We start from the raw sequence: 24,167 nt of genomic DNA, 5'->3' as shown, positions 1-24,167 counted from the left end.
TTCAAGAACGTATATAAATACGTCACCAGGATCACCCCATACAATAGCCTCACCCGTCATTCTCACTCCCTCTGCACAAACCCCCAGCTCTCCCTGTAATCGCTCAGTGAATTTAGGGTGACAGTTCTAGATGGCTCAGAGAACCTGAACATTCTCAGTACCTGCCACCTCCTGGCTTGCAGAGACTGACACTTGAGGCCACCCCAGTTCACCTTGATCCTTTCTCCTCCTCCCCTTCACCTGTCCTTCACAACAGGTACCACACAGGGTACTCTGCACACACCAGCTCAAAACAACCGTCATTTATCCAGTCGTTTGCTCAGCATGTAATGGGAAACTCCTACACGCCAGGCAAAGATCTCATTTAACCCTCACAATAACCCCAGGAGGTACACACTACTAATTACAATCTTTAGCTAGCAAACTGAGTTTCAGACAGGTTAAATCATTTGCCTGAGAGAGGCATCTGGCTGGCTCAGTCAGGAGAGCCCGTGACTCTTGATCTCAGGGTGGTGAGTCCTAGCCCTGCACTGGGTGTAGAGATCACTAAAATAAATAAATACATAGATAAACAAACAAACGTTAAAGAAAATAATTCACACAGCTGGAAGATAATGGAGCTAAGACTTTTTTTAATGTTTATTTATCCTGAGAGAGAGAGAGAGAGCACAAGCAGGAGAGGGACAGAGAGAGAGGGAGAGAGAGAATCCCAAGCAGGCTCCATGCTGACGTGGGGCTCGATCTCACAAACCATGAGATCATGACCTGAGCCAAAATCAAGAGTCAGATGCTTAACCAACTGAGCCACACAGGCGCCCCAGAAATGGAGCTAAGATTTTAATCTGGGTCGTTTGAACACCAAAACCCACATACTTTCCAATTTTTACTATAAAAACATTCAAGTACAAAACTGTATAAAAAGGAAAAACAAACTTTGCCTCCTTCCTAAGTCAGCCTCAGCCAACCCTAGCTGTTTGGACACTAGGGGTATTTTGGTTCTCTCTGAAATTCTTTTTAGTCCTTGACCAAATTTCCTGGATGCAGCTCAGCTATGGGCAATTGGCACTGGCATCTATTCTTGCCAACTATTATTTAATCCTTAATCCAGGAAATGCAGAACTGATTGTGTCTTTGAGCCTTCCTAGACGGCATAGTGCCATCATCTTTTTGAGATTAAAAAAAAGAAGAATTGGTTATAAATGGAAGTGGTCCAACAGGGATCAGTCATGAGCAGGTGCAGAGAGAACATCTCAGGCTGCACAGGCTGGTGGCACAAACTCACAAATCCTCCAGGACGACTGCACCAGCCCATTGCCTACAGCTGCATGAGGGAGCCTCTCAGGACTGGGAGACATGGGAGGGAAGAGGCTGAGCCGCTTCAGCCTAGAGCTGAGCCGCACTACAGCCCACGCAGGGGTAGCCTGCATGGGGTAGCAATCTTCCCAGGAGGCGAGGCTGCCAGTGACGCACTTGTCTTCCACTTTGTGCAGAAAGTAAGTGGAAGTTACATATACGTTAACTCAGGGACAATGGCCTAGCCAGTTAGTCAGGGGCCTGGTGGGAGATAATTTGGGAGCCTGGGGAGAAGGAGGTTTGAGAAGAGGCATTTGGATGACCTATGGGAGAGGGCATGAACACAGAAGATCTTCGAAGTACATGTTAATTCCCACCACAGAGCATCTCTGACGGAAGAGATTAAACAACAAAGTTGACAGTGAATTGGCCTATCTTTGTCATCAGCCACCCCGGTGCTGGGATAATGCCTGAATAAACATAGCAAGCAGCCACGATTGCAGGGATAAAGCCTATGAATGAGTCTAATAGCACAGGCTCTCAATTACCAAGTGCCAGCACCAAATATTACCACATATCCAACATATGACACCATCCCTCAAAGAGATCAACCAGTCACTTGGTGGCAAGTCAACTACACTGGACCTCTTCCACCCTGGAAAAGGTCACAAGTCATCTTGACTAGGAAAGATACCTATTCCAGGTGTGTGTTTTCCTTCCCTGCGCACAGCCCTGAACAGTTATCACTATCCAAAGACTTATAAGAGTGCCACCCACTTGGGATTTCACGAAACACTACCGCAGACCAGGTGACCCACCTTGCAGCAGAGGTACTGTGGCAGGGGGCATATGACTGTGAAAACCACTGGTGTCTTCACATGCTGTAGTACTGAGAAGGCCCTAGATTGCAAGAGCAGTGGAATGGCTCCTTAATGACATAGCTGAGGGACCATCTTAGAGATGATACTCTATGAGGCTGGCTCCAGAACTCAACATATACTCTAAATGACCAGCACTTATTTCTGTGTCCCCATTAGGTAGAATACATATGCCCAGGAACTAAAAGGTAAAACTATTTATCACCCCTGCTACCTGTAATCCGCTTGGGTTACTTATGCTTGTTATCCATGCAAGTTTAGGTTCTGTGCGTCTGAAGGTCCTAATTCTCAAAGGCGGAATACTTCTACCTGGGGACACAGTAAGAGTCCCTTTGAACTTCAACCTATAGCTGCCACCCAATTATTTTGGGATCTTGATACCAGGAGGCCTGCAGACAAGCAAAGGAGTCTACCATCCTGGCAAGGGGAATTACCCCTGGCCCACATGAGGGGATTCTCTTAAGCTACATAGCAGAAGTAGGGAAGGACGTGTTTGGCAATCAGGTGATCCACTGCAGAGTCTCTTGATGCTCCCATGCTTACCATTTCATGGCAAATGGATAAGAACAGGAGCCATAACTTGAGAGGGGCACAGTTGCCAAGAGCTCAGGATAATCTGGGAGACCAGCCACCTAGACCAGCAGAGGGGCTAGCCAGGGCTGAGAGGTCTCTAGAATGAATGGTAAAGAAGCGTAAGTCACAGCCTTGAGATAACTGTAGAAGCAAGAGCTGTAGTATTTCCTAATAAACCTTCATTTTTAAGCTCCAAGGGAACAAGACCAACCAAAACGCAATAGATGCTCCCAGATCGGGTGAGTTTATTTATAGAAAAGAAGTAGATTTGAGCAGCACAGGGAATGGACCGTAGGGCACTCGAAGGTTCTCCAGCCAGTGCCCCTCTTCAGGACCGATACACTCATGTGCCGGCTGCTAAGGATCCTTCGTGCTGGCGACTCACAGATGAGTGCTTCACTGGGAATTGCCCTCAGCTGCAGGGATGTGCCTCAACCAGGATGATGGTCCCTGCTAGGGGACTAGCTATGGCCAATGACTGGCTCATGAAGGGATACAAAGGTCTGGTCCCAATGCCTCAATATGGGACAACTCTGAAGGGCCACCCCAGCTCCAGAGCTCCCTGTAGAATCAGATGAGACCCCCGTTGCCACAGAACTATAAGTCAGTGCCTCCCGGAGCCCAATCCTGTCTTCCCCAAACCATATAGATGTTTATTTGCAATACACCTTCTGCGTGAAACTCTGGCTCAGAGTTTATCTACAAGTGCTCAGTCTAGGATAGCCCTGCCTATACACGTCACCACGTGGGCTAAGCAGACTGCACAGGGATCCTCAGCAGGAGAAGTTTCCTATCTCGGCTCTATCTCCTTAAATAAGTGCATCTAATCAAATCAACCTGACTTCTCAAAATCTGGGTAAGTGTCCCTCCATGTCTCGTTCTGAATCTATGAGTCTACACAAGCTATTTTAAAAAACTGTTGAGGGACACCTGGGTGGCTCAGTCAGTTAAACGCCTAACTCTTGGTTCCTGCTCGGGTCATGATCTCATGGTTTGTGGGTTCGAGCCCCACGTTGGGTTCCCTGCTAATGGTGCTGAGCCTACTTGGGGTTCTCTCTCCCTGCCCCTCCCCTGCGCTCTCTCTCTCTCTCTCTCTCTCTCTCTCTCTCTCTCACACACACACACACACACACACACACACACAAAATAAATAAAATTTAAAAATTAAAAAAAAACTGTTGCAAATTATCCTGCTTCTTCCAACACAAAATGTTCGACTGCAGATATAAACAGAGATCAAAATAGAATGGGTTAAAAGATAGTACATTAAAAACATTTAATGTCAGGGGCTCCTGGGTGGCTCAGTCGGTTAGGCATTCGACTTTGGCTCAGGTCACGATCTCATGGTCCGTGAGTTTAAGCCCTGCATCAGGCTCTGTGCTGACAGCTCGGAGCCTGGAGCCTGCTTTGGATTCTGTGTACCCCCTCTCTCTGTCCCTCCCACATTCACGCTCTGTCTTGCTCTGTCTCTCAAAAATAAATAAATGTTTAAAAAAACTTTTTTAATAAATAAATAAAAACGTTTAATGTCAGAAAGTTCACATGAGAAAGGGTTGAGAAGACTCAGTCGATAAGGTCTCAAATAACCTATGGAAGTCATTTACTCTAATATTTTATGATGTCTGGAACACAGTACACATTTCCTATACACCTGGTATCAAACGAAGAGAGAGATGCTTTGCAAAACTATTCTGAAACTGTAACACGCTGCAAAAATGCCGGCAGTTTGATTACAACCTAATGTATCTAATAGGTACTATTTTACATCTTCTCAGAGGTTTAGCCTCATTTCCTTAACAAAAATGGGGTCCTTCTCCTTCCTTTAACTTCAGAACAACTGGCACAGTGTTTGTCAACTGGTGCTTAGCATCTTTCCCCTGACCTGCAAGACCATAACCAGTGAGCAAAACCGTGCCTTGGCACCCTGTGAACACAGCAAGCACAAAAGCTTCGGAAAGACTCTGTTTAAGGGAGGGTTTGGTTTTGTTTTGTTTGTATCAGACCGTAAAAGACGAGGGGAAACTACATTTCCCCAAACCACCTGAAACGCCACCCAATGACTTGAAATGCATTTCTATCTGTCTGAATGTATTTCCAATCAAGTTATTTCTAATCATCTCTGATTTCAGGGCGCTGGTGTGTGTGCACCAATTTATCTTTATTTTTATTAAATAAGGAATCAAGGATGACATCTATCCTGTGCTCAAAATTTTTAATGGAACCCAAATCCTCTGAGGATTATCTTAAATCCGGGTAATATTCTTAAGTGGGACCTGAATGTTGCCAAATAGCTTCATGGTTAGACACCTGTCTATCTGTCTTCTTAAAGTGATTCTATGAATTTGGCCCCCGGGGTCATGAACCACTTCAGTGTTGGCATATATATTATGAGGAAACACAATGACTAAAAGTCACAGAACACTCAAACAAATGCCAGATCAGAATGATTAGGAAAAACTCCATCAATCCAATCCATCCCATTTAACCTCCTCTTTGTTTAAAAAAAATTTTTTTTAATGTTTATTTTTTTGAGAGAGACAGAGACAGAGACAGAGAGATGGAGCATGAGTGAGAGAGGGGCAGAGAGAGGAGACCCAGAATCTGAAGCAGGCTCCAGGCTCCGAGCTGTCAGCACAGAACCTGATGGGGGGTTCAAACCCGCGAACCACAGATCATGACCTGAGCTGAAGCTGGACGCTTAACTGACTGAGCCACCCAGGTGCCCCTAATCTCCTCTTTAACCGGCCCCAGATCCTGTATTCCTTTCCTGTACCTGAAACTTTTTTCCTTCATCTCCTTCCCTCTATCTATGTTAGTACCCCCAGTGCATCAGTCAGCCAAACAGCTTTCTTTTCCAGAGCCATCTCAGATCTCACTCCCCAGTGAGGCCTTCTGAGTATGCATAAATTTCCAGAACCCAGCCTCCTTTGTGAAACTTGGAATTCCCCGCATGCAAATAACTGCTCCAGAGGCCACGCCAGGAACTGTTCACCACTGGTTCCTCTCCGCGGGACTAAGAGCCAGGCATAAGTCACCACTTGCTACCATGTAAACAGTTGTAATAACTACCAAGGACACTGAGTTGCATTATTTGAACAAGACACGAAAATCACATACTGCAAAAATTTTTAAATTCCTTTCTATTATAATTTTTTAATGTTTATTTTTGAGAGAGAATGAGAGAGAGGAAAGAGAGGCAGAGCGTGAGCAAGAAAAGGCAGAGAGGGAGACACAGAATCTGAATTAGGCTCCAGGCTCTGAGCTATACGCACAGAACCCAAGACGGCGCTCAAATTCACAAATCATGAGATCACGACCCGAGCCAACGTCAGACACTCAACCGACTGAGCCACCCAGGTGCCCCGATTTCTATCATAAAATATTTCTTCACGTTAGTGATCTACATTGACATCACACTGTAAGACTCACTCATACCTGACTAAGTTAAGATGCTGATTCCCACCACAGCGGCCATGTGTCACATCGGCTTTGGTTCAGTACCTGAAAGCCTCCTTGCTCTGTTCCATTTCCTTACCTGCTGCTCTGTACTGGAACAATACAATGGGAGCTTCAGTGCTGAAGTCTCGATGGTGGATTTTATGTGTCTTTCCAGCATACTGCTTTCTTCACGAGGTCTTCAGTGGCTGCACTTAAAGAAATGAAAAGAGATGAAAATTTCAAATGCCATTGCAAGCTAAGGAAAGGGCCATTTTTCAGCAAAAAGTTCAGAAACCGTCAGTCCTTCAAATCATACCATGTAGACCGTCACTTTTCTGTCAAGCGTGTTCTGCATTAATTAAAAAATGCTTAGGGGCACCTGGGTGGCTCAGTCGGTTAAGCGTCCGACTTCGGCTCAGGTCACGATCTCGCAGTCCATGAGTTTGAGCCCCGCGTCGGGCTCTGGGCTGATGGCTCAGAGCCTGGAGCCTGCTTCCGATTCTGTGTCTCCCTCTCTCTCTGCCCCTCCCCCGTTCATGCTCTGTCTCTCTCTGTCTCAAAAATAAATAAAATGTTAAAAAAAAAATTTTTTTTTTAAATGCTTATACGTTGATCAAATTAATGAATAGATCAAAGAGGAGAGAGAGAGAGTGCGAGACAAATGCTCAGAAAGCAGGAGACCTATTTCTAGTCCTCTCTCTACCAATAAACTATGTGGCCTCGGACAAGTGACTTAGCCTCTCTGTCTTACATACCTCACTTGTGAAACTGACACAGTTTTATCTTACTTCCTAATGCAGAAAACTAGAAAGGAGTACAACCCCCTATTTTATAGATAAAAAGAAACACTTAGAGTAAGTGACTTAATATCAGAAAGTCAGTAAAGGAGGCAGGGCTACAACCCAGGATTCTAGGCTCAAGTCTCCACCTAGTTTTCTGATTTATTCCAATACGACAAGATCTAAAGCCTTATGAAATAAGTTGGGTATTATAGTCCTATGTGACAAAAAGATAAAAGTGAGGCATGAAGAAGTCATGTGGTTCAATCATGGCAAAAGTTTGACTAGAACCCAGGCATGCTAATGTCTAAGCCAGAGTCTGTCTACTATATCAAGCCAAAGTGCTCTAACTTGACCTCTTGTTTTTCTTTTTGAAAATAGAAAGGTAAACTTGCCCCCAAGTAGGTATATTTAGGTATAGCAAATGTCCTAGAAGGCCCAATCTGAATCCTATTTTGTTGGTTTCTTCTTTTATTACTTGAATCCTTCCCCTTTATTTGATCATAATAATTTTCTATTATGTTTCTACTATCTTAAGATGATGTTTACATCACTTATTTTCAGTCTTTCTTCTCTGAGATTTGCATTTAATATACAAATTTATCTCTAAGCATGATTTTAGTTGCATCTGCCAAGTTTTGCTAAGTCATATTTCCATTAACATTTGATTCAAAATATTTTGTGTTCTTTGATCCAAGATAATTTAAAAGCACACTGCCTAATTCCAAAACTTTGAAGAATTTTCTAGTTATATTTTTTAATGTTTATTTTTGAGAGAGAGAGAGAGAGAGAGCGAGAGAGAGAGAGAGAGAGAGCATGCAAATGGGGGAGCAACAGAGAGAGAGGGAGAGGGAGAATCCCAAGCAGTCTCCACACTGTCAGCACAGAGCCCGAAGTGGGGCTCAAACTCATGAAACATGAGATCATGACCTGAGCCGAAGTCAGAGTCAGATGCTTAACCAAATGAGCCACCCAGGCACCCCTCTAGTTATCTTTATAATCGATTTCAGGCTTAGATCCTCTGTGGTCAGAGAAGTTACTCTGAATGAATAAAATTTTGATATCTGTTGAGATCTGATTTAAGTCCCAGCATACAGTTAATTTTGATAAATGTTCTATGTGTACTTGAAAATAACATGAATTCTTATTATTGAATGCTGGGTTCTATATATGTCTATTAAGTTGAGTTTGTTTATCACATTGTTTAGGTCTTCCATAGGCTTTCTGGTTTTTTTTTATCTGTCTATACTATCAGTTATCAACAGAGACGTGTTGCAGTTTCCCTATATTGTTTTGTGTTTCTACCAGATTGGCCCTTTTGTCTTCATAAAATCTTACTTATCTAAATTAAAATATTTCTTCCCTAAAGTCTAGTTTGTTGAATATTACTTATATATTCCCCATTCTTTTTCTTTCGATCTTCCTATCTTTATGTTCAGGGTACATCTATGAGTAGCATTTAATAGGGTTATGTTTTTATCCAGTCTCATAATGGCTGTCTTTTAGCTAAAGCATTAATTCCATTTACATCTAAAGCGATTACTGATGTTACTTGCATCATCCATCTTATTATCTGTTTACTATTTGTTCCACCTGTTTTATGTTTCTTTTTCCCTCTTTCTTTGTTTTATTTTAAACAAGTATTTACCATTCCTCTGCCTTCTGTTTTCTATTTGGGCCCTTAATGGATTGAGTGATGCTTACACATATTGAGGGGGACTATCTACTTTATTCACTTCACCAATTCAAATTCTGATCTCTTCTAGAAACGCTCTCACAGACACAGCCAGAAATAAAGTTTCGTCAACTATCTGGGCATCCCTTAGTCCAGTAAAGTTGGCACATATATTGACACATATAACTAAGCATCACAATGACCACGTGATGTTTATTCCAGAGATGCAAGACAAGTTCAGTATTAGAAAATCAATGTAATTCACCATATTAACAAACAAAAGAAGAAAAATTACATGATCACATCAATCGATACACGAAAATTATCTGACAAAATTCAACACCCATTCATGATAAAATTCTTATAAAAACAGGAATATAGGGGAACTTCCTCAACTTGATAAAGAGCATCTACATGTAATGTTATACTAAATAATGAAAGGCTAAATGTGTCCCTCTAAATGGACAAAGCCAGGATGTCCATTCTCACCATTCTTGTTTGACACAGTACTAGAAGTTCTAGCCAGTGCCATAAAGCAAGAAAAGAAATAAAACTTCTATACATCATAAAGGAAGACATGAAATTTTCCTTATTTGCAGATGACAATGAATGTCTACATAGAAAATCCTAAGAACTCTCCCCCATTTAAAGAAAAGAACTAATAAGTAAGCTCAACAAGGTTTCAGGAGACAAGATAAACACATAAAATAACCATATGCCTATAAACAACAATGAACACATGGACACCAAAACTAAAAATACAACATAATTTACAATCACCCACCAAAATGAAACTCTTAGGGAAAATATAACAAAATGTGAATAGAACTTGTATGTAGAAAACTACACATCAAGATGAAAGAAATAAAATAAAATATAAATTGAATGACATACTATGTTCATGGATTAGAAGACTCAATGTAGTAAAGATGTCAATTATTCCTGAATTTATTTTTTTAATTACTCCTGAGTTTATACATAAGTTTAATACAATTCCTATCAAAATTTCGGCAAGATTTTTGTAGATACAGACAAGATTATCCTAAAATGTATATGAAAAAGCAAAAGAACTAAAATAGCTTAATATTTATTAAAGTAAGACAAAGGGGAAAAATCTAGTCTACTTGATTTCAAGGCTTACTATATAGCTATAGTAATCAAGACGATGTGATATTAGTGGAAAGACACATAAATCAATGGGATAGAAGAATGAACTCTAAAGTAGACTCATATATTTACACCCAAATGATTTTTGACAAAGGTACAAACATAATTCAAAGGAAAAAAGATAGCATTTTCAATGAATGGAGCTGAAGAAATTGAACATTCACAGGCAAAAAAGAAAAAGAAAAAGAAAAAGAACTTTGTTCTAAAATTCACACTTTATAGGGGTGCCTGGGTGGCTCAGTCAGTTAAGCATTGGACTCTAGATTTCAGCTCAGGTCATGATCTCATGGTTGATGGGTTCGAACCCCCATTGGGGTCTGCATTGACAGTGCAGAGCCTGCTTGGGATTCTCTCTCTTCCTCTCTCTCTCTGCCCCTCCCCTGCACTCCCACTCTTTCTCTCTCTTCTCTTTCTTTCAAAGTAAATAAACTTTAAAAAATTAAAATAAAATAAAAATCACACTTTATACAAAAATTAACTCAAAATGAGTCATGAACTTAAATCTTAAATATAAAAGTATAATTTTTTTAATGTGAGAAAATAGATGTAGGGCTAAGCAAGGTGTTATTAGCTTTGAGACCAAAAGTATGGTCTATAAAAGGAAAAATTAATACACTGGTTTCATAAAAATTAGTGTTTACTCTGTGAAAGTTCCTATTTAAGAAAGTGAAAAGACAAGCTACAGACTGAGAGGAAATATTCGCAAGCAACCTGTCTGGCAAAGAACTAATATCTAGAATATAAAAAGAACTCTCAAAACTCAATAATAAAACAAACAATCCAATTAGAAAATGGGAAAAAGACAGGGGAGGGGCCAAGATGGCAGAACAGCATGAAAGTTTTTTGTGTGTCTCTCATTCCTGAAATGCAGCCAGATCAACACCAAACCATCTTGCACACCTAGAAAACTGATTTGAGGATTAACACAACAATCTGCATAACCTGAACCACAGACCTCAGCAGGTATGTGGAACAGAGAGGTGAACTGGAGGAGAGTGAAGCCTCAGAGGGCAGGGAGCTGCTTTTGCTTGCAGAGAGATGACTGAGAGAGGATGGAGATGGGGGGAGAGTACGGGAAAGCATCCCCCCACCCCCTGCCTAAAAGCAGCTGGAGAGAAAAGGAAGAGTACGCGAGGGACTCAACAAAAAAGGGAGAAAGGAGAAAGGAGAGAGTTTAAATTCCATCAAGACTCTATAAACAGGGGGAGCACAGAGTCTGAAAGTCTGCAGCTCCACACCTGGCAGTACTTTGGTGAGAAGGGCAAATCCCCAGGAGCAGAGAGCAAGGTCCAAGGGGTACTTGGGCCACACAGGAGAGTCAGTTCCCCTGCTGGGAGGACATTTGGTAGAGACTGCAGAAACCCCAGAGGCAAAGGTCCCAGTGGGCCCTGGAGAACAACCACGTTCACTGGTGCTGGAACAAGGACGTTAAGGGGGAAGCCTGGTGCCAGATGTGTGTTGTGATTTACCATAATCCCTGAAATGCTGCAGCTACACAATCGTGTGAACTTTTTCTGGGGCGGGCTGGCACCCAGCTGCAGTCTCTGGGCATCAGCAGCATCACGGTCCCATGAACATTCCTGGGGGTGGGCGGTACCTGGCCATTGCTCAGTGAGACTCTCCCACAGAGTCAGGATGGGTCAAAGCCACAGTCCCTCAGAAGTGAGGGGTTGGGAAACACAGCCGAATCTGAGATAAAACTCATGAGGGAGGTGCTGCCTGGCATTCTGACGGCTTGGTCACGGACAGTGTAAAAGCACAGAGTGGACAGAAGCCAGAGACAAAGGACAGCTGCGTGACTGATGATCAGGGAGGACAGAGTCCCGATACTAGAGACTGGGTAGCTGGGTGATACCATTTTCACCCCTTCTGCACATGCGCATACACACCCCAACAACCCACCTCAGTAAGGTAAGCAGCGCCATCTAGTAGAGAACGGAGCTGTTACACTAAACCCTGCCCAACTGGACCAACCGCGCTCTTGAGGAGGAACACCACAAGTCTCTCCGCCTGCTTAGTTTATGAACTATAAAATGCTTCATAGTTTGACTTCCAGGGGAAACCAATGTAATTTCAATCATATTTCAGTCAGTCCCCTGATCCATCTATTGAATTGTTTTTTCTTTTTCTTTTCTTTTCTTACTCTTGAATACAGAAAGAGAAAAAAATTATTTTCCATTTTTATTAGAAATATTTTGATTTATTTTTTCTACTACATCTTTTACTTATTTGTAAATTTTTCAAATTCTATTTTACTTCCATCATTTCATTTTATTCTATTTCATTGTACTCATTTTTTCAAATTTGCAAACGTTTCCTTGCTTTTCTTTTCTTATCTTTCTTTCTTTTCTTTTTTCTTTCTTTTTTTCCCCTTTCTTATCTTTCCCTTTTTTTCTCTAATCTATCAATCTCCTTTCAACAACCAGACCAAAATACACCTAGGATCTGGCATCCTTTATTTGATTTTTTTGTGTTGTTTTAATTTTTTAAATTTAATTTTTTTACGTTATTAATTCCTTTCCTTCCTTCAAAATGACAAAATGAAGGAATTCACCCCAAAATAAAGAACAGGAAGAAATGACAGCCAGGGACTTAATCAACACAGATACAAACAAGATGTCTGAAAAAGAATTTAGAATCATGATAAGAATACTAGCTGGGGTTGAAAATAGATTAGAATCCCTTTCTGCAGAGATAAAAGACGTAAAAGCTAGTCAGGATGAAATAAAAAAAATGCTATAACTGAGCTGCAATCTCAAATGGATGCCACAGCGGCAAGGATGGATAAAGCATAGCAGCATAACAGCGATATAGGGGACAAACTTATGGAGAACAATGAAGCAGAAAAAAAGAGAGAAACAAAGCCAAAAGAGCACATTTTAAGAATTAGAGAACTCAGTGACTCATTAAAAAGGAACAACATCAGAATCACAGGGGTCCCAGAAGATGAAGAAAGAGAAAACGGTGTTGAAGGGTTATGTGAGCAAATCACAGCAGAAAACATTCCTGACCTGGGGAAAGACACAGACACCAAAATCTAGGAAGCACAGAGGACTCCCATTAGATTCAACAAAAACCGACCATCAACAAGGTGTATCATAGTCAAATTCACAAAATACTCAGGCAAGGAAAGAATCATGAAAGCAGCATGGGGAAAAAAAAGTTCTTAACCTACAAGGAAAGACAGATCAGGTTCACAGCAGACTTATCCACAGAAACTTGGCAGGCCAGAAAGGAGTGGCAGGATATATTCAATGTGCTGAATCAGAAAAATATGCAGCTAAGAAATCTTTATCCAGCAAGGCCGTCATTCAAAATAAAAGGAGAGATAAAAAGTTTCCCAGACAAACAAAAATTAAAGGAGCTGGTGACCACTAAACCAACCCTGCAAGAAATTTTAAGGTGGACTCTCTGAGGGGAGGAAAGACGAAAAAAAACCCAACAAACAAACAAACAAACAAAAACCCAAAAAGGCAAAAGCAACAAAGACTAGAAAGGACCAGAGAACACCACCAGAAACCCCAACTCTACAGGCAACATAATGGCAATAAATTCATATTTTTCAATACTCATTCTAAATGTCAATGGACTAAATGCTCCAACCAAAAGATATAGGGTAACATAATGGATAAGAAAACAAGATCTATCTATATGCTATTTACAAGAGACCCACTTTAGACCTAAAGACACCTTCAGATTGAAAGTAAGGGGATGGAGAATCATCTATCATGCTAACGGTCACCAGAAGAAAGCCAAAGTATCCATACGTATTTCAGACAATCTAGACTTTAAAATAAAGACTGTAACAAGAAATGAATAATTAAGGGGTCTATCTGCCAAGAAGATCTAGCAATTGTAAACATTTATGCTCCAAATGTGGAACACCCAAATACATAAATCAATTAATCACAAATACAAAGAAACTCACTGATAACACTACCATAATAGCAGGGGACTTCAACATCTAAACAGAAAAATCAACAAGGAAACAATGGTTTTGAATGACACACTGGACTGGATGGACTTAACAGATATATTCAGAACATTTCATCCTAAAGGAGCAGAATACACATTCTTCTCCAGTGCACATGGAACATTCTCCAGAATAGATCACATACTGGGACACAAATCATCTCTCAACAAATACAAAAATATCAAGATCATACCGTGCATATCTTCAGACCACAACACTATGAAACTCAAAATCAACCACAAGAAAAAATGTGGAAAGATAACAAATACTTGGAAACTGAAGACCATCCTACAAAAGAATGAATTGGCTAACCAAGAAGTTAAAGAGGAAATTAAAAAGTACATGGAAGCGAATGAAAATGATAACACCACAGCCCAAAACCTCTGGGACACAGCAAAGGCGGTCATAAAAGGGAAGTATATAGCAATGCAGGCCTTTCTAAAGAAGGAAGAAAGGTCTCACATACACAACCTAACCTTACACCTTAAAGAGCTGGAAAAAGAAGAGCAAATAAAACCCAAAACCAGCAGGAAGACAGGAAATAATAAAGACTGAGCAGAAACCAATGTTATTGAAACAAACAAAACAAAAAACAAACAAACAAAAAACAGCAGAACGGATCAATGAAACCAGAAGCTGGTTCTTTGAAAGAATTAAAAAAATTGATAAACCCCTAGCCAGTTTGATCAAAAAGAAAAAGGAAAGGACTCAAGTAAATAAAATCAAGAATGAAAGAGGAGAGATCACAACCAACAAAGCAGAAACACAAACAATAATAAGAGAATATTACAAGCAATTATATGCCAATAAAATGAGCAATCTGGAAGAAATGGACAAATTCCTAGAAACATATACACTACCAAAACTGAAACAGGAAGAAATAGAAAATTTGAATAGATCCATAACCAGTAAAGAAATCAAATTAGTAACCAAAAATCTCCCCCAAAAACAAGAGTCCAGGGCCAGATGGCTTTCCAGGGGAAATCTACCAAACATTTAAAGAAGAGTTAACACCTATTCTCTTGAATCTGTTCCAAAAATTAGAAATGGAAGGAAAACTTCCAAACTTTTTCTAGGAAGCCAGCATTACCTTGATTCCAAAACCAGACAAAGAACTACAGACCAATTTCCCTGATGAGCATGGATGCAAAATCCTCAACATGATACTAGCCAACCAGATCCAACAGTACATTAAAAAAATTATTAACCATGACCAAGTGGGAATTATACCTGGGATGCAGGGCTGGTTCAATATCTGCAAAACAATCAATGTGATACATTACAGCAATAAAAGAAAGGATAAGAACCACATGATCCTCTCAAAAGATGCAGAAAAAGCATTTGACAAAATACAGCATCCTTTCTTGATAAAAACCCTCAAGAAAGTAGGGACAGAGGGTTCATACCTCAAGATCATAAAAGCCATATATGAAAGACCCACCGCTAATATCATCCTCAATGGGGAAAAAATGAGAGCTTTCTCCCTAAGGTCAGGAACAAGACCTGAAAATCAATATATAAAATCAGTATATAAAATCAATGCACAGAAATAGGTTGCATTCCTATACACCAATGATGAAGCAACAGAAAGAGAAAACAAGGAATTGATCCCATTTACAATTGCACCAAAAAACATAAAATACCTAGGAATAAATCTAACCAAAGAGGTAAAAAACCTATACACTGAAAACTCTAGAAAGCTTATGAAAGAAATTGAAGAAGACACAAAAAAAAACTAGAAAAATAGCCCATGCTCCTGGATAGGGAGAATATTGTTAAAATGTCAATACTACCCAAAGCAATCTACATATTCAATGCAATCCCTATTAAAATAACACCAGCATTCTTCACACAGAACAAACAATCCTAAAATTTGTATGGAACCAGAAAAGACCCCGAATGGCCAAAGCAATCTTGAAAAAGAAAACCAAAGCTGGAGGCATCACAATCCTGGACTTCAAACTGTATTACAAACCTGTAATCATCAAGGCAGTATGGTACTGGCACAAAAACAGACACTCAGATCAATAGAACAGAATAGAGAATCCAGAAATGGACCCACAAATGTATGGCCAGCTAATCTTTGACAAAGCAGGAAAGAATATCCGATGGAATACAGACAGTCTCTTCAGCAAATGGTGCTAGGAAAACTGGACAGCGACATGCAGAAGAATGAACCTGGACCACTTGTTTACACCAGACACAAAAATAAACTCAACATGGTTGAAAGACCTAAACGTAAGACAGGAAGCCATCAAATCCTAGAGGAGAAAGCAGGCAAAAACCTCTTTGACCTCAGCCACAGCAATTTCTTACTCAACATGTCTCCAGAGGCAAGGGAAACAAAAGCAAACATGAACTACTGGGACCTCATCAAAATAAAAAGCTTCTGCACAGTGAAGGAAACAATCAGCAAAAGTAAAGGCAACTGACAGACTGGGAGAAGATATTTGCAAACGACATATCAGATAAAGGGTTAGTATCCAAAATCTATAAAGACCTTATCAAACTCAACACCTGAAAAATAAATAATCCAGTGAATAAATGGGTAAAAGACATGAATAGGCACTTTTCCAAAGAAGACATCCAGATGGCCAACCAACACATGAAAAGATGTTCAGCATCACTCTTCATCAGGGAAATACAAATCAAAACCACAATGAGATACCATCTCACACCTGTCAGAATGGCTAACATTAACAACTCAGGCAACGACAGATGTTGGCGAGGATGCGGAGAAAGAAGATCTCTTTTGCACTGCTGGTGGGAATGCAAACTGGTGCAGCCACTCTGGAAAACAGTATAGAGGTTCCTCAAAAAATTAAAAATAAAACTACCCTACAACCCGGCAATTGCACTACTAAGTATTTATCCAAGGGATACAGGTATGATGTGTTGAAGGGGCACATGCACCCCAATATTTATAGCAGCACTATCAACAATAGTCAAAGTATGGAAAGAGCCCAAAATGTCCATCGACGGATGAATGGGTAAAGAAGATGTGGTGTATATATATATACAAGAGTATTACTCAGCAATCAAAAAGAATGAAATCTTGCCATTTGCAATTATGTGGATGGAACTAGAGGGTATTATGCTAAGCGAAATTATTCAAAGAAAGACAAAGATCATATGACTTCACTCCTATGAGGACTTTAAGATACAAAACAGATGAACATAAGGGAAGGGAAGCAAAAATAATATAAAAACAGTAAGGGGGACATAACATAAGAAACTGTTAAATATAGAGAACAAACAGAGGGTTGCTGGAGGGGTTGTGGGAGGCAGATGGGCTAAATGGGTAAAGGGAATTAAGGAATATACTCCCGAAATCATTGTTGCACTATATGCCAACCAACTTGGATGTAAATTAAAAAAATAAATTTAAAAAAATGAGAAAAAAAAGAAAATGGGCAAAAGACATGAATAGACATTTCACTGAAGCATATGTCCAAATGGCAAATAAGTACACGAAAAGATGTTCTACATTAATATCCACTAAAGAAATACAAATTAAAACTACAATGAGACATTATTACATAAATATGGATAACACCTAAGCTGGTGAAGATGTAGAGAAACTAAGTCACTCACACATTACTGGTGAGAAGATAAAATTATACAGCCACTCTGGAAAAAATTTTGTAGGTTCTTAAAAAGTGAAACATACAACTACCAGATAACCCACCAACTGCATAATTGGACATTTATCCCAGAACTGTGAAGACCTATCTTTACACAAAAACCTGTACATGAAAGTTCATGGCAGTTTTATTCATGAAATAGCCAAAAACTGGAAACAATCTTCAACAGCTGCATAGTTAAATGAACTGTGATACAACCATGCCATGGAATAATATTCAACAATAAAAAGGAACAGATTATTGATATACAATCTACATATACCTTCAAGGAATTAAGCTGAGTGAAAAGCGATTCTCAAAAAGTTGTATACCATATGATTCTACTTACAAGACATTCTTAAGACGACAAAACTACAGAAATAAAGAATAAATTGGTGGTTTCCAAAGGTCAAGAAGAGTACTAGGACTTAAAAAAAAAATGGAGGTCAGCATAATGGCAGAATAGGACATCCCCACCACTCATCGTCTCACAGAAACACTTACTTGGCAACCATCCATAGACAAAAAGGTACCTTTGTGAGAGCTTTGTAATCCAGATAGGAGGTTGACATCCAGTGGAGCACAAAACTGAGGAATGTCACTTTGAGAAGACAGGACTATTCACTGGTTGCAGACCAACCAACACCCAGCTGCAGACCTGGAAGCAGCCCTATTCTTCCATGGACTCAACTCCAACCCTTCTTGTGTGAGGTCCTGTCACCAGCTTTTCCATCCCACACCCCCAGTAATAGGTCCACCAACCACAGACCCAGCTACAGACTCAGAAACATCCCCATGGCTCGCTTGCAGTGCTTCTAGGCTATGATTATGGAGGGAGTCCCATGCATCCATTCTCCTGTCAGGAGAAGGTCTTTACCTGCAAAAACCAGTCTGCAAAGATGGGAAGAGGTTACTCCTTCTTTAAATGCACAGACATCAACCTAAGGCTACAAGGATCATGAAGAATCAGGTAAACATGAAACCATCAAAAGAAACTAATAAACCAGTAACTGACCCTAAAGAAATAGAGGTCCATGAACTGCTTAACAAATCCAAAATAATAATCCTTAAAAAGCTCAGTGGGTTACAAGGAGATAGAGATAGACAACTAAACAAATCAGGAAAACAATATATGAACAAAATAAGAAATTGAAAAAAGAGACAGAAACCATAAAAAAGAACCAAACAGAAGTCCTGGAGCTGAAGTACACAGTGACTGAACTGAAAAATTCAACAGAGAACTTCAACAACAGATTCAACCAAGCAGAAGAAAGATTAGTGAACTCACAGACTGGTTATTTGAAATTATCTCATTAGAGGAACTGAAGAAGAAGAAGAAGAAGAAGAAGAAGAAGAAGAAGAAGAAGAAAAAGAAGAAGGAGGAGGAGGAGGAGGGGGAGGAAGAGGGGGAGGAGGAGGAGGGGAGGAGGAAAAGAAGAATGAAGAAGGCCTATGGTACTTACAGTAAACCACTGAATGAATATATGCATTATGGGATTCCCAAAAGAGATAGAGAAAGAGGCAGAACAATTATTTAAAGAAGTAATGACTAAAAACCTCCCAAATCTACAGAAGGAAAAGGACATCCAGATAAATAAAGCCCAAAAGTTCCCAAATAGGTTGAAGCCAAAGACAAAAACACTGTAAACTATTAATCAACATACTGTAAACTGTCAAAAGTCAAAAAAAAAAAAGAAAGAAAATTTTGATAGCCACAAGAAAAAAGCAACTTGTCACATACAAGGGAAACTCTCCCCACCCCATAAGGCAGATTGTTCAGCAGAAACCTTGCAAACCAGGAGAGAATAGGATGATATATTCAAGGTACAGAAAGAAAAAAAAAAACTGCCAACCAAGAATATTGTACCCAGGAAAACTGTCCTTTAAGAATGTAGGAGATAAACAAAAACTAAGGGGGTTCATCTCCACTAGATGTGGCTTACAAGAAGCGCTAAAGAGAGTTCTTCAAGTTGAATAAAAATATGTTAAAAAACAACATGAAAGCATATGAAAGTAAAAATTTCAATGCTAAAGGTAAATATAAATAGAAAAAGAGAATATTCCAATACTGTAATGGTGGCATGCAAATCATTTTTAACCCTAGTTATATGAATTAAAAGGTAGATATAGTAAGAATAATTACAACAAGAGAAATTTGTCAATTCAACACAATATAGAAAGAAGCAAAATCTAATAACAATGACATAAAGTGTGAATGTGTCAGAGGGTAAAGTGTAGGGTGTTTGTATGTGACTGAAGTTGTTACCAGCTTAAAACAGATTGCTTTAATATAAAATGGTAACCACCAAAAAAAATATTTCCATGTGCATATGGAACATTCTCTAGGATAGAGCACATGACAGATCACAAAATAAGTCTTAACAAACTTAAAAATATGGAAGAAATTTGAAGTATCTTTTCCAATCACAATGCACTGAAACCAGATGTCAACAATAGAAAGAAAATAGGAAAATTCACAAACACATGAAAATTAAACAACATACTCAAATAACTATTGGAGCTAGGTAGAAATAAAAAAGGAAATTGTAAAATATGTCAAGACAAATGAAACACAACATACCGAAACTTAGAAGATGCAGCAAAAGCAGTACTAAAAGGGAAGTTCATAGCAATAAACACCTATACTGAAAAAGAAGCAAGATTTCAAATAAAAAACCTACATTTACAACTCAAGGAACTAGAAAAAGAAGAACAAACTAAGCCCAAAATTAGTAGAAAGAAGGAAATAATAAATATTAGAGCAGAAATAAATGAAACAGAGAATAGAAAAATGTTTTTTTAATTGATGAAACTATGATTTGGCATTTTGAAAATAAAAACAAAATCAACAAAATCTTAGCTAGACTAAAAAAGAGAGAGAAGACTCAAAATCAGAAATGAAAGAGGAGACATTATAACTGATCCCACAGAAATAAAAAGTTCATAAGTGGCTATTATGAACAAGTATACACCAACAAACTGGACAATCTAGAGGAAATACAGAAATTCCTAGACACATACAACCTACCAAAACTGAATCAAGAAAAAATAGAAAATCTGAACATACCAAAAACAAATGAAGAGATTAAAAAAAGCAATCAAAAACCTCCCAACAGAGAAAAGCCCAGGACTAGATGGTTTAATGGGTGAATTCTACCAAACATTTAAAGAATTTGGGGCGCCTGGGTGGCTCAGTTGGTTAAGTGTCTGACTTCAGCTCAGGTCATGATCTCATGGTTCACAAGTCCGAGCCCCGCATCAGGCTCTGTGCTGACAGCTCAGAGTCTGGAGCCTGTGTCTCCCTCTCTCTCTGACCCTCCCCCTGTTCATGCTCTGTCTCTCTCTGTCTCAAAAATAAATAAACGTTAAAAAAATGTTTAAAAAGAAAGAAAGAATTAATACCAATCCTTCTTAAAGTCTTCCAAAATTAGAAGAAACACTTCCAAATTCATTCTATGAGGAAAGCTTCAAACTGATACCACAGCCAGAAAAAGCACGAGAAAAGAAAACTATAGGCCAATATTCCTGGTAAACATTGATGCAAAAATTCTCAACAAAATACAGGCAAACTGAATATAACAGCATATTAGAAGAATCACACACCATGACCAAGTAGAATTTATCCCTGGGGTTCAAGGATGGTTCAACACATGCAAATCAATCAATGTAATACACCACACTAAAAAAATGAAGGCTAAAAACCACACAATCATTGCAATAGATGCAAATAAAGTATTTGACAATATTTAATACCCTTTCACGATAAAAACTCTCCACAAATTAGGTATAGAAGAAGCTTACCTCAATACAATAAAATCCACTTATAAAAAGCTCATATTCAGCAATGAAAAGTTGAAAGCTTTCTCTCTGAGATCCAGAACAAGGCAAGGATGCCCACTCTCATTTCTCCTATTCAACATATTACCAGACATCCTGCCAGAGCGATTAGGCAAGAAAAAGAAATAAAGCCATATAAATTAGAAAGAAAGAAGTAAAACTATCTCTGCTTGCAGATGATATGATTTTGTACATAGAAAACAAAAACTGTTAGAGTAAGCAAATTCAGTAAAGTAACAAAATACAAAATCAACATACAAAAATTAGTTATGTTTCTGTTCACTGACAACCTATCTAAAAAGGAAATTAAGAAAAAATTCCATTTGCAATAGCATCAAAAAAGTAAAATACTTAGAAATAAGCTTAACAGAAGAGTTGAAAGACTGTACAATGAAAATTATAAAACAATGACAAAAGAAATTTTAAAAGTCACAAATAAATAGAAGGACATTGTTCATGCAATGAAAGAACTGATATTTTTTAAACATCCATACTTACCAAAGTGATCTATAGATTCAACACAATTCTCATCAAAATCCCAATGGCATTTTTTACTGAAATAGAAAACGGGCACCTGGGTGACTCAGTAGGTTAAGCATCCGACTTCAACTCAGGTCATGATCGCATGGTTCATGGGTTCAAGCCCCACATTGGGCTCTGTGCTGATAGCTCAGAGCCTGAAGCCTGCTTCGGATTTTGTGTCTCCCTCCCTCTCTCTCTGCCCCTCCTGCTTGCTCTCTCTCTCTCTCTCTCTCTCTCTCTCTCGTTCTCTCTCTCTCAAAAATAATAATAATGATAATAATAATCCTAAAATTCATTTAGAACCACAAAAGACCCTGAATGACCAAAGCAATTTTGAGCAAGAACAACAAAGCTGGCAGCGTTACACTCCCTGGTTTCAAAACATTATAGGGGCGCCTGGGTGGCGCAGTCGGTTAAGCGTCCGACTTCAGCCAGGTCACGATCTCGCGGTCCGTGAGTTCGAGCCCCGCGTCAGGCTCTGGGCTGACGGCTCGGAGCCTGGAGCCTGTTTCCGATTCTGTGTCTCCCCCTCTCTCTGCCCCTCCCCCGTTCATGCTCTGTCTCTCTCTGTCCCAAAAATAAATAAAAAACGTTGAAAAAAAAAAAACTTAAAAAAAAAAAATTATAAAGCTACATCTCTAGACGATCTTTCTCAACCAGTCTCACGACTGGACAAACCATTTTTATATATACAACTCTTAAATTTATAACTTTAGCCTCAATTTTTTTTTACCTGAACTCCTGACTCATCCAATTAACCTACCAAATATCTCCTCTTGAACACCTAATAGACATCTCTACTTACAATATTCGAACACATGATCTCCCCGCCTCAGCTTGTTCCTCTCCCTGTCTTTCCCTAGGAGCTTCTAAGAAAAAGAAAGAAAGCTTTCTTAGAACTCCCTAGTAAATGGCATGACAGTTTTAAATCATGGCTTCAAGTTCTTTGACACCTCATTGTCCCCATCTCTTTTAACCTGGATGAGCCTGTGCATAATTCTAGCCACAGAATACGGTGGAAGTGACACTGTGTGAGTTCTGAGGCTCAGTCATAAAAGCTCATGCAGCTCCCTTCTGGTTCTGAAATGTTCACTCTCAAGAAGCTCCCCCTTTCAAAACGCACAGCCATTATACTGTAAAAAGCCCAAACCAATAAAATGTTTAAAAGATAACAAAATGGTAGTTGGTTTAGTCCACTATTTTAGGGCTGGTTTATAGTTAATAAAGAGCTGAGACTGATGGCAGGCTTATTCTTTCAATAACTCAGACCAAAACTTATGAAGTCACCCTTGACTCCTCTCTCTCACATTCCATATCCAGTCCCTCAACGAATCCTGTCAAGTCTCTTTTCAAAGTACGTCCAAAATAGGACCAATGTCCATCATCGCATCTACAAAATGGATCTCTTCTGGTCAAAGCTCTTGCTTGGAAACAACAGAAACTGACTCGGGCTAAATTTGCCGACAAATTTAGTGAAAGGAAATCAGATGGCTCACAGAATAGAACAAAGAGGATGCCAACTCTAGAAAACGGTCTGAAATCAGTGAAGTTTAAATATAAGCAATCATAGCCAAAGAACCAGCCTGATTGATAAGCTGCTACTGCCACACCAGCTTCACCTTCACTTATTCTAGGCTGTCCCCATTTTTTTTGCTCTTTGGTGTCTTCCCTCCAGAGAAGTGTATTTACTTGGCTGAGCTTAGTTGATTTTCCTGAGTCCCAACTGCCACAGGCTGACAAAAGGGAGAGTTGGCATGGTGGCTTTCATAGTAAGAAGTGGAGACCCATCTTCCATAAAAACTCATTTCACAATGCATTTTCCAAACACCGGAAGTGGCTACAAATTCTGAGCAGCCTAAGGGTTGGGTGAGGAGAAGATACATTTTGTATCACAAACAACAGATTCTCATTGTGTGTGGAAAAGTAAGTAGACTCTGATCGAAAGCCTTGCATTCAAGTCCTGCTCTAGCACTTATTAGACGTGTGACCCTAAGCAAGTCATTTAACTTCCCTGAGACTCCCATTTTTTCATCTTTAACATGAGTGCAACAATATCTGCCCTGCTTATCTAGCAGATTTGTTTTGAGGATCGAATGAGTGTGTGAGCATATTAAGGCTGCGATCTTGATCCCTTTCATCTTTGTAACAGTGTTGACTAGCGAGGGTTAGATGGGAGTAGGTGTTCCATTAATGTCTACAGAATGAGTAATAGTTATAGAAAAGATTTGTAAAATGAAAGCCATTAACTGATCCTACTATATCGTCCAGCTAGACCAGAAAAGTGTGATATTGTCACCCAGTGCCAGACTAAAGTAATATCAAATATGCTTTGGGAGGAGACCCCTGACATTGAAAATTTCTGCCACCAACCTCTTCATAAAATAAATATGGAAATGGCAGATCAACTTA

General features: G+C 39.4%; 1 long non-coding RNA gene across 1 annotated transcript; it reads right to left on the bottom strand.

Annotated features, from left to right (window-relative positions):
* Window positions 1-4,816: 4,816 nt before the first annotated feature.
* Window positions 4,817-22,946, bottom strand: LOC125914526 (uncharacterized). The gene is made up of 3 exons (XR_007455330.1): window positions 22,564-22,946; window positions 21,735-21,790; window positions 4,817-6,393 (listed from the first exon to the last, which is right to left on the bottom strand). It is a non-coding gene; the product is annotated as an uncharacterized LOC125914526 (long non-coding RNA).
* Window positions 22,947-24,167: the final 1,221 nt, after the last annotated feature.

Source organism: Panthera uncia, assembly GCF_023721935.1.
Source record: "Panthera uncia isolate 11264 chromosome D3 unlocalized genomic scaffold, Puncia_PCG_1.0 HiC_scaffold_8, whole genome shotgun sequence".
In the NCBI taxonomy this organism is placed as follows: Eukaryota; Metazoa; Chordata; class Mammalia; order Carnivora; family Felidae; genus Panthera; species Panthera uncia.
This window is presented reverse-complemented; position numbering and strand designations above follow the sequence as displayed.